The 11897-nt window shown below is 49.2% G+C and overlaps 1 long non-coding RNA gene across 1 annotated transcript; it reads right to left on the reverse strand.

Annotated features, from left to right (window-relative positions):
- Nucleotides 1-783: 783 nt before the first annotated feature.
- LOC132655774 (uncharacterized) lies at nucleotides 784-11528 on the reverse strand. The gene is made up of 4 exons (XR_009593601.1): nucleotides 11068-11528; nucleotides 7958-8071; nucleotides 2284-2331; nucleotides 784-1552 (listed from the first exon to the last, which is right to left on the reverse strand). It is a non-coding gene; the product is annotated as an uncharacterized LOC132655774 (long non-coding RNA).
- Between the last annotated feature and the right edge of the window lie 369 nt (nucleotides 11529-11897).

Genomic DNA, 11897 nt, shown 5'->3' on the forward strand with positions numbered 1-11897 from the left:
TGACAGGAGGAGAACAGGCAGCTTCCTGGACCAGAGCAATTCACAAAGATCAACTGTGTTATCTAGATGCTAGGGTCAAAAATGAAACTGAGAAAACAAGTCCGTTTTCAACAGCATCACAAACAATACAACACAGAGGAGAAAGTGTAACTACAGTAGAGCAAGGGTGGCACACTTAGACACTTAAAGCCCAGTGGCAAGACTGGGGAGGTAGCTCAATTGGTAGAGTGTGCTTGCCTAGCCTGTATCAGGAAGCCGTGGGCTTGTTCCCAGCACAGCCTAAAAACACACAGTGGTGCGCTTCTGCTATCCAGAGACGTAGAGGATCTGAAGCTCAAGGTCATCTTCAGGTATCAAGTTGGAGGCCAGCTTGGGCTACACCAAATGCTATTTACTAATAAACAAACAAATAAATAAATGCCACAAAGCATTTCCAGGAGATGTTAGAGCTCTAACTCAATGTAGAAACACTCCAAGTACAGAGACTGAAAGACTCAAAATGTGGACCGGCAGAAATTAATAACCTAAATCATAAAATTCATATGAAAATGCAAAAAGTGGGTCCAGTATATCCAAAAACTGTTCAACAAAGCAAACAAGTTGGAGGACAGGCACTCAAATTTCAAAACTTTCCATAAGGCTGTAGCAGTAAGGACTGTAATGGCATGAGGCTCAAACACTCTGATCCAGGAAGCATTTACAAAGGGGCCACTGATGTCTGACAAAGATGCCAAGCAGATCTCAGCCTGCTCTACAAAGCGAGTTCCAGGACAGCAAGGGATACACACAGAAACCCTGCTTTGAAGGGGGGCGGGGGAAATAAGAGGAATTTTAATCCAGCAATATGGCTAATTTGGCTGGAATACAAACACGGGTTGTAGAAGGTTTTCCTCTTAGCCGCAAGCTCCTGGAATAATGACTCATGAGCCTGTTAGGAATTATAAAAAAAGAGAGATGTAGAGGTTACAGAAGTTACACGCGGGTCCACAGATCACACCACGAGATTGGTTCCACGCGGGAGGTTTATTAGGTAGAGGGGGTTACAGAGAGGGAGGTAGATAGAGAGACAGAGAGAGAGAGAGAGAAGAAGGAAGGAGAAGGAGAGAAGATGCAGCGAGAAGGAGAGAGAGAAGAAGAGGGAGAAGCGAGAGAGAGAGCAAGGGCAGGGGCCCCAGTTCTTATAGCATGATCCAGAGCATGCGCAAGTGGTTCCAGGTGGTCAGCAGGTGGTCTGGGTGTCTTTCCAAATGCCTGATACCTGCCGGGTCTGCCAGGCCCCAGGGGCTGCCTGTAGAAATGCCTGCTTGCTGATCCCAACAGAGCCTCATTAAATATTATACCAATACCTAGTCAGTATAGCTAGACTCTTCTCTGACTGGCTCATAATTTAAAATAACCCATTATACAAAGACTTACGTTCTTCCATGTGGCTGGTTACCTGAGCTCAAGCACCATGTGTCCATCCTCCTCGCATCTTGGCCAGCTGAATCTCCCTTCTGTTCTATGAGCATCTCCTTTAAATTCCTGTCAGATCTCTCCATAATTGCTAGTCCTATAGGATTATTAATTATATCTGTAAAATTGCCTATATCAAAATGTCCAAAATACTGTTGTTATTCCAATGGATAAACATGCCGACAGCACCATCCACCCCAGTCTGCAAAGGAACCTCCCAGAGAGTCACCATCTCTAACAAATGTGTAGCCTTAGAATCACCCTCCCCAGAAATCAAGGCAAAAGCCCACTGAAATTCTAAATATGTATCAATAAGTAAAATCTGGATTTCTAGTTCAATATATTGTATCTCTAGGAGTTGCCATTCTAATCCTTGATAACTGTGGATTTCTTTCATCTGGAACTATCCTCTCTGATGTTATTGTAAGTTCCAGACTGGATTTCTCTGAAGGTTCCCTGTTGTGATTCAAAGAATTTTCCAATCTCTGTTCCATGGCCTCCAACCCAGCAATCCATTTCTCAGTCTCCTCCTTCTCCAAGTCTGTTTTAGTTGGATATTTCTTTAAATGGATATATATAGAACTATGCTTATTACTGAACAAACTGTTATTTGTATGTTGACAGTCAAAACAAACCTGTATGGGGTCCAAATGTCCTCCTCTACAGGGGTTTACATTTTTTTAAATATGGAAATATTTATCACTTAATATTTAAGTCTCTCTGTGGAGAGTTATTTTATCATTTAAACTATTTTTGACTGTCTATGTTCAGTTATTTATTTATTATTTATGTTTTAGCATCTACGTATGATCTTTAAACAATTTTTACCTGTTTAGAAGTTTGACTGAGTTTGGATTTCTTCTGTTTCTTTGGCTCCTGCAAATTTCAGGTAAAGAAAAGCTTAGGTCCAGGCATGGTGGTACGTGCCTTTAACCCCAGCACTCAGGAGACAGGGAATGCAGATCTCTGAGTTCTAGTCAGTTCTGTTCAGTCAGTTTGTGTCGGTGAGTGGAGAGGGAGTGAAGCAGACTTGAGTTTGTAGCAGTTCCGTTTGTGGAATTCGGAGGTGGCTTTACCAGGACAGCTTTACAGAAAGAGAGGTTTGAAGAGAGAACAAACTAGACACAGGTGAAGACAGAATGAACCAGAGAATGAGAAGAAGCCAGAGATTAGAACAGATTGCAAGAGTTAGAGGCCAAGCAGAGGAATTCAGTGAGAAAGTGGGAGAAGCCAGATTGGTTCATTCAGCTTGGGGAGAAGTTTGAGCCAGAACACCTGAGTTGAACCAGCCAGCCAGAGTTCAGAAAGAACAAGAAAGGGTAAGCTTCTTCAGCGGTTAAGTCTCAGAGGCTGAAAACATTCTAGGCCTAGATTAGAGGCTAGAAGCTTCCAGGACTAGACCTAGGTTAGCAGATAGAGGTAGTAAGCCTCCAAGGCAACAATTAAATCAGATGAATAAAAGTTACTTTTATAACATACTTTATGTTGACTTTTGGCTTCTACACATGCATGCATGTGTGACTTCATACGGTACACACACACTATACCATATACACATATATGCCACACACACACACACACACACACACACACCACTACACACACCAGACACAGGATCCAAGTAAAAACGTGAAACAGCTGTTCAGATACATAAGCGGAGAAGGGCATGGTGGTACATTTCTGAAATCCTCAGTGCTGACTCAGAAGGCTGAGGCAGGAAGATGAGAAATTTAAAGTTGTCCTTAGTTAAACCCTGAATTCAAGTCTGGTATGAGCTGCACAAAACCATGTCTCAAAACAATAGCAAGGATTTAAAAAAAGACACAAGTATCTCTACGCACAAAAAAGGGTGGTGATCTCACAGGCATTTGGCCATGAGGAATATTCAAATTGATACTCAGGAGATTACTCCAACCCACTAGGATGGTCCATCAAAAGGAGTATAGGAGCAAGTGCTGGCAGGATATGGGCACAACAGAGCCCTTATAGCTGACAGGAATGTAAAATAATGCGTAGCCAGTTTCTCCAGACGTTAATAAACTTGCCATGTAACTGGGCAATTTTTGCCTTTCGCCGTTGTTTCTTGCCTTTAGTATCTATCTACCTGAGAAGAATGCTGTGTCCACACAAAGACCAATGCACAAATATCTATCATAGCTGTGTTCATGACAGCCCAAGTGCAGAAACATCTGGAATATGCAACAGCTGATGAAGGGCCAATCAAAGGATGGTTTATCCCTTCAGGGGCACCTCCTTGTGAGGTACCACAAGGCAGGCAAAACTCAAAACAGCAGCCCCCGAGAACAGCTGGACCCTGAACTCAGTAAGTTGAGAGACTCCATTCAAATGAAAAGCCCAGAAAAAGCAGATCTATGAAGCGAACAAGTGTGCTGGTGGTTTGCCTGGGCTGACCGTGGGAAGAGGAAGTGACATCCGTTGGGCCTGAGCGCACGCTGAGGGGATAGAAATATTCTAAAACTGGAAGATGGTTTTGCAGGCATGCTAGATAAATTACTGAAAATCATAGAATTGTGGGCGGACTTCTGAAACTGCTTAAAGCCAGTGGATTTTTATAGAATGTAAATCACACCCTAACGAAGTTGCTTTAAAAATACCTTTTGCAGATCTTATTTGGTTTCTATTTAATTCGCTGAACTGTTTAAAGTGACTCAGAGTATTAGTTTAGAAAGAATTTGCTTTTTTAAAAAAGAAAAAAGTTAGCTAGCTGAAAGGAACAGAGCCTGCCCTGCCCCCCACCCCGGGGAGGGGAAGGAGGATGGCTGTCCTCCAACACGTCCTGAGCAGGCCTTAACAGCCTTGTGACCACTGCAACCGTGCTCATTCTGTGGCTGGGCAAAGCCCGTAGCCCTTGGCCTTCCGAACCACCTCCTGCCTCAGGCCCCCAAGCTGGAGCCTGGAGCTCTTTTTAACCTGGCTCTCTTTAAAGCTGCCTTTCCCGCGCATCTCGTGCTCCGCAAGGAAAAACCAAAGCACCTACAAGGGACAGAGTGACAGGATCCCTTGAGAAGCCTACAGAAGACTGGAGCTGAGGTCGCTTGTGGGTTGAGGGTAAAAAAACAAAACAAAACAAAACAAAACAACCTTCTGCCTACCCACAGTTCCTAGCCAGCAGGGGGCGCCGCGGCCAACAAGTCCGCGGTCTGTGTATGCGCCGTCCTGAGACTTGGGGTGGCTCCGTGGGAAGCAGGGTGGGCAAAGGCGCGAAGTGAGCTGGTGTCCTGACCACGTCCTAGTTCAGCCCTCTACTTTGCCTCAGACCGAGTCCCTGCACTCAGTGTTCTCACGGCTTCAGGCGTGAGACCACCTCACCTGGATGAAAGAAGATCAAAAGATCAACGCCACCCACCATCCAGGTACAGTATCTCCTGTGCCTGGCCAGCCTCAGGGTGGGGCAACCCGCAGACCCTGAAGGCAAAAGCTTTCAGCTCCTTTTTATCCATGAGGGCATCAGGTGCAAGAAAGGCTGGAGGTGAAAACCTGAACGGAGCCTGCAACCTGGAGTTTGCTGGCTGTCGTTATTGAGGAGCCAACCAACTAGGGCCAGGCTCGGTGTGTCCTGTACAGAAATTAGGACCTGTGGGTCCCTCATACCACGCCCACAGGTGTCCTGGTGCGACCAGGACAAAGGGTCACTTTTGTAGGTCCTCCTCCTTGGGGCGCATTCCTTCCTCAGGCCTCATAGCAGGCTCAGGGTGCTTGGCTAATCTGGCCAGCAGGGTCAGGTACCTGCCAAGGGAGGAGGCTGGGCTCAGCTGACCACCTAGTGAGGACAGAATGTCCCAAAGGTTGGAGGAAGGTAGAGGGGGAAGCAGGGGAAGGCCAGCGGACCAGAGCCGGAGTCCCCAGTCCCACCCAGGCCTAGAGGACTGCTGCCCCAGGAAAGGCAGAGTCCTCTGGCCCTAACCGGTCAGCACAGTCCGGGCCTGCTCCCTCCTGCTCCCACACATTTGTCCTCGGGTGCTTTCGGGAGGGGCCTCACGTGTGTGGGTATCGTGGGGCAGGATCTTTCCCAGTCTCTGCAGCCCGCTGGGTCAGAGTGACCTTCTAACTCCCAAACCATCTGAACCGAACCTCCTCCTCCCAGTCTTGGAGAACTATGACCACTCATCCCCTTCTCTCTTTGCCTGTGCCTGTCCCTGAGGCTGGCCCAGGTCAGTCCTGTCCTTTCCACCTGCCTATCTTCCTACCTTCCTTCTTTGACGGTCTGGCCTGGTGCCCACTCCAGTCCCATCTCCCAGGTTGACCCCAGTAATTGGTCTTTCTCTGTCTCCCAATCTCTCTGTCTCTCTCACTCACACACACCACCACCACCACCACCACCACCACCACCACCACCACAACCACACCCTCCTTGGGAAATATCCCCTAAATTTCCCTAACTTACTGTGGGTTCTCTGGAGGTAGGGCTACCAACTGTCCAGGTAGATGAAGTCCAGGAGGCAGGCCCCTGCGACATTCTTCAAACCTGCACCTCACGGGAAGAGGCTCAGTGGGTGAGAGAGCTTGCTGTCACATGTGATGACCTGAGTTGGAGCCCCAAGATCTTCTTCATGGTATCCAGAGACAACCAACATGTTGTCCTCTGACCCTCTGTATGTACACACACACACACACACACACACACACACACACACGTAAATGTAAGAAAATACACACTTTTATTTTAAAAATAAAATCTGCACTACAGACAGCCATCTGTGGCCCTACTGTCCATAAGGCCAGAGGTCCCACCCCACCAAGCAGCCTGGACAGGAGGACCAGGTGCACAGGACCTCCTGTGATAGCGGCCCCTCTGGGCCTGCCTGTCTTCCTCCTGGCTCCAGGTTGCTCCTCTGTGACCATCTTCTTCCTTTCCTTACCAGCTCCCTGACTAGTCCCTAAGGAACTGCCTCACAGGAGACTCCTCCACAAGCTACTTTGCCTTTGAGTGGGGGAGGGTGAGTCACTGTGGCAGCAGTGTCGTATGTGGGTGGGGGTGGGAAGAACACTCTAGTGTGGGCAGCAGGCTTCGCCTCGGCTAATTCTGCACAGATGGACACACACACCCCAATTCACATAGACGGCCATACTGGGGCGCGCACACACAAATATACTGAGGTACTCATGGAACCATACACACACAGACACTCACGGAGACACCCATTTTCAGAGACATATGGTCTCATGGGCACAAACACGTGCACACCCAAATACTCAGATAGGCATGCACTTGGCATTTCGCTCACCCAACTGACACACTCATTCTCAAATGCACACACTGTGCATGTACACATGACCTGGCCCATACAGAACACAGAATTACATGCATCCCTTTTGTGGGTGATAGATGCCGCTGGCCCTTTCACAGCAGGCTACTTCACCTTCTGGACTGGAGCAAGGCGGACACTGAGACCCAGGCGCTTTCAGGTCCAGGGTTTGTGCTTGAGGTAGGCACTGCAGGAGCCCTGATGTGTGTCCTCACTTGAGCTGTCTGTTCTTCTCCAATTAGATCTCTCAGCAGCAGGGCCCTGCTCAGCCTCTGCTGTGAGGTCAGCTTCCTGTCCTTGGACCCTTTCCTCAGCTCCCTGAGTAGAGCAGGCTAGTCTACTGGAGCATTAGACCAACCAGGAAAAGGATCCTAAGGTACGTGTGCTAGACTGGGACTTCATGGCCCTTTAGTACCTACCTGTCTTTTCCCTTCTCCCTCCTTAACACCTGAGCTATTCTTAGAGATTGTGTGTGTGTGTGTGTGTGAGAGAGAGAGAGAGAGAGAGAGAGAGAGTTAGTTTAGCAGACAAGGCTGGCCCTGAACTCACAGCAAACTCACACTCCGGCCTCCGCCTCCCATGCTAGGATTCCAGGCATGTATCATCACATAGAACTGGTCTATTGTGCCCACTGGTCTGCTGGTATCTAGATCTCAGCAGAGCTGCCTTGCATCTTCCAGGCCCCTGTCTGTCACCTATGAAAGTATGGCACCTATTTGTGTCTCAGTTGCTGTTTTTTTGGAGGGGTCAAGTACTAGAAGGGCTTGTTTCCCTCCCAAATGGAAAGGGGGAATGGATGGAGAGCAGACATGGGATGCAGGGAAGTGGATGGCGAGTGATGGTCAGTCAGTAGGTGGAACCCCCAGGGTGCCCTGCAAAGACCTGACTAGCAGTTGTTTAAATGGGCTGAGCACCACAGGACACCTCCAAGCCCTGGCCCTCTACATCACCCACCACAGGATGAGCAAAAGGCCCAGTGACAAAGACTTTGGGCAACATCCAGGGTCCAGGACCCTGTGGGTATCCTTGTTAGTTTTAATTGTCAGCTTGACATAGCTGAGAGTCATCTGAGGAAGCATCACTTGAGGGGTTGGCCAGTTCAGACTGGCCTGTGGTTATGTCTATGAGGAACAGTCTTGTTTGATGGTTGATGTGGGAGGGCTCAGCCCACTGTAGGCCGCACCATCCCTAGGGGAGGCAGATGTAGCTAGGCTGTAGACGAAAAGCTAGCTGACCTTGAGTCTCCGAGTAAGCTAGCAAGAACTAGCCAGCATGCAACAGACCTCCGTGGCTTCTGCTTTGAGTTCCTCCTGCAGCTCCTGCCCTGCCTTCCCTCCATAGATTGTGACCTGGAAGTGTAAGAAATAAAAGTTGCTTTTGGATAAGAATGTTTTAGAGGAAACTAGAACACTGGGTTCAAAGCAATTCCTACCAGGCCTGGTCTGTAGGTCCTAGGACCCAACACACCTGCCACTCTGAAAACTTGGAGCATCTTCCCAAGCCAGCCCAAAGCCTACAGTGAATGCTACAGACAACTGTTCTGCCTGATCTAGCCCAGGCCTTGTAGCCAGCACCTTCCTTCACCTGGCTCCTTGATTACTACTTGATTACTAGAGAGGCCAGTGAGGAGTATGGGGCATGGGTGGGGGGTGGGAAGTGGGGAGTCAACTGGCCACAATGATTAAAGGGGACACAGAGAAGCAGTAGCTCCTCTTAGGCAAACTTTGACAGCTGTTTTCTCTAGCCACATGCCTGTCTTTGAACCAGGGCCTCTGAATGAAGGCAAGCTTTCAGAGCTGCCTCAGTGGTGACCATAGGGTCTGTTGTAGCCTCCATCAAAGGTTGGGCCAAGGGTGTCCCTGTCTCCTCACTTCCCGTCCCTGACATCATGTTAATGGAGGACCTAGTGGGCGACTGGACTGGGCAGGGCTAGTGACTTTATGCTAGCATATTGGTCAGCAGGGGCCAGAGGCCAGGTCAGAGCCAGCTGGTATATTTGAGCCTTTTTCTGGGAAGGAGGGATCCAAACATACTGCCCTTGGGTTAGGCAGAGGCCCTGTGCTCAGGGTCCAGACCTGGGACTGCTTAGTTGTTCTGACCTTACATAGTTAAAACTTCCTGAAAGCCAGGCACTGTGGCACGTCTGTAATCCAGCCTTTGGGGAGGGAGGGGCAAGTGGATCTCTGTCAGTTTGAGATCTCTGTGGTCTACAAAGGTAATGCAGGACAGCCAAGGCTACACAGAGAAACCCTGTTTTGGAAAAAAAAAATCTTCTTGAGCCTCAGTTTCCCCACCTGGTTCATGCAGTGCTAGACGGAAGTGGCCCACTGCAGAAAAGGGGACCCATTTGGCTTATCCAGGAGGAAGCCTCTATTCTACCCTGGCTAACAGTAGGATCCTCCAATAACCGCCAAATAAACCCTTTTCTCACTTAAGTTGTATTTGGTTAGAGTGTTCTAACTCAGCAACAGAAATGGTCTGGTCTCTGGGTACTAGGATCTGATGTAGCTGCCACCCAGAGATGCTTTCCTGAAGGTGTATGGTCAGGAAGAGGGCAGTAGCCCCTGCCACAACCTGCCATGGGGCAACAGAAGTGGGTCAGTTGTGTAATCAAAGCTCAGAGTTTCACTAAGGCTGTCTGGCAGTCGTGTGTACCCACTCTAATAGAGGTTCTTGTAGAAAGAGCATCGGAGCTGCTGAGAAATCCAGGGCAGAGTTCAGGGATGAGCAAGGCCTCTGGTCTCCTATCTAAACCCTCTGTGCTCAGGAGCCAGGTCTGCTTCATACTACCCCTGGCACTCGCCCTGGACTTAGATCTGGCAACTTCTCTATACTGCCCTTCCCAAGCCCCTTCTGGGGCTGTGTCTAGACTCTGGCTACTCAATAGCACTCTGTGAAGAGCCCTCTTCTTCTGTCCAGCAAGGCCAGTAACCAACACCCTTTTCCTCAAATTCTCTCCTCCTGGGGCGCCAGGAGCGTACCACTGACAGGCCTAGGTAGCTTGCCAGATACTGAGGCTCTGGGGTCACTATAGACAGCAACTGCATCCTATGACTGCTGATCAAATGGTGAGTGACCAGATCCTCAACTCTTGCCTGCTCAGTCCTTGCTGCCTGCCTGGGGGTTCCCAGCCTCTGTCTCGGACAAACTTTTCCAGACCAGGTGTGAATGACACAGCTGTAATCCGGTGTGTCTCTCTAGAACCCCTTCTTTCCTGCTCAGGGCACTTGCAGGCTGAGGTCTGGGTTGATCAGGAGGAACAGGCAGGCTCTCAAAGCCTCCAGGGTTCACTTCCCTCTGCCACACAGCGTTGGTACCAAAGCCAGAGCAGGACTTTATTTCTGGAGTTGCCTTAGAGTCCATTCAGGTTCCAGCCTCCCTCTATGGGAAGTCATCCTAGCTTTGGGCCTAGCAGAAGGCAGAAGGGGCAGACCCACAAGGGATCAGGAAGAGAATTCTTCAGGCCAAACTTCACCTTCCTGGGGCACCATGGTCATTCTGTGAACTGGTTAGGGCCTAGTGATGTTCAAGCCAACCACCTTTCACAAGCTGCTAAGAATCACATAGGCTCAGCCTACAGAACCTGACAGGTCCTAAGGATGTCTTTTTTTGTTTGTTTCCAAGACAGGGTTTCTCTGTGCGTCTTGGCTGTCCTGAACTTGCTCTGTAGACCAGGCTGGCCTCGAACTGAGAGATCCACCTGCCTTTGCCTCCTGAATGCTGGGATTAAAGTTGTGCACCACCACTGCCACTAAAGACACTAAGGATGTCTTTAAGATAGTTGTGTTAGTTGAAAGTTTTAAGATATGTAGCTTTAAGAATCCAGCCCCAGCCAAGGCTACATAGAGAAACCCTGTTACAAAAACAAACAACAACAACAACAAAATAATCCAATCCCATAGATAATCATATGAGCCACCAGACAATGCTAGCTCAGAGCCTGGCAATTTTCCTAGGGGAAGAGAGGCAGGAGGTGGAGTGGAGAGGAAGAAAGCCAGGAAGCTGTAGCCTAGCAGGAGGCTTAGGGGGACATGTAAGGCAGTCAGCTCTGTTCCTGCTCCCATTGCCAACAATGCAGGAAAGATCAGGTCTAACCCTTAACTACAGTCCTGTGCTGGTCATGAGGAGATCACTGTACTAGGCCTTAGAGCCTGTAGATGAGTTCTGACTCAACAGGAGAGGATTCTATAAATAGCAGGAGCCTGAGTTGGCACTGACCTTCGTCCTCCACCGAGCCTCCTCCACTGAAGAAGAGTATGGCTGGGGAGGGTAGAGGCCTGCCTGCTAGCTCCAGATGACCACCTGATATGCCCTGCAGGTACAAGTGTAGTAGAAGCATACATACCATCTCTTGGCCCCAAGCAGAACAGGGGTTGTTGCTCTCTTGGAGGTTATCCAGGCTAAGTAGGAGGGGCCTCTGGGAAAAGGGGCTTGAACACGCACAGTCTGATTTCCAGGATCGTTGACATGAACTCTACTTTCTCCCCAGAGAGAAGCCAGACCTCACTCAGGGTCTCCATGGTCCAGAAAGCAGGGGCTCAAGTTCATTACAGCATTCAGGTCACAAAGGTCATGGTAGAGCCTAAGTATGGGAATGTGCTGGGGGCATCAGACAGAGAGCCCAGGGGTGGGCCGGGCTCTGAATCTTTCACTGTACCTTGTACCCCAAGTAGTCTATAGCAGCCAGAACTGCAGTAGGCCAGGCTTCCTGGACAGCAAGAGCAACAGTCTGGATCTGGAGTGTCTCCAAAGGCCCTTCTTTAAAGGCTTGGTCACTAGCCTTTAGTCCCACTGAGAGGTGATAGGGCTCCCAGGAGGTGGGGCTGTGTGAGGAAGTGAGATCACCAGGGACAGGCCCCTGAGGGGATTTTGTTGACTTCAGGCCCATCCTGTCTGTCTTGCTTCCTGGCTACCAGAGTAAACAGGAGCTACCTACTCCCCACCAATATGTACTGTGCCACCATGAACCCAAAAGTAGTGGGACAAATAATTAGTGATTACCAAAACCTCTGGCAGTCTGTACTGGAAGCCAAAACAAACCTTTCATCCTTTTGTTTATCAGGTATTTTGTCACTGTGATGGAAAGCTGACTAACATTCCTGGCATTCCAGCTCTGGAATTCTGGGAGTGAGCCCTGGAGACTTCTCAGAATTTCACTGTGGGTGTGGCCCCACG

Source organism: Meriones unguiculatus, chromosome 8, assembly GCF_030254825.1.
Source record: "Meriones unguiculatus strain TT.TT164.6M chromosome 8, Bangor_MerUng_6.1, whole genome shotgun sequence".
NCBI lineage: Eukaryota > Metazoa > Chordata > Mammalia > Rodentia > Muridae > Meriones > Meriones unguiculatus.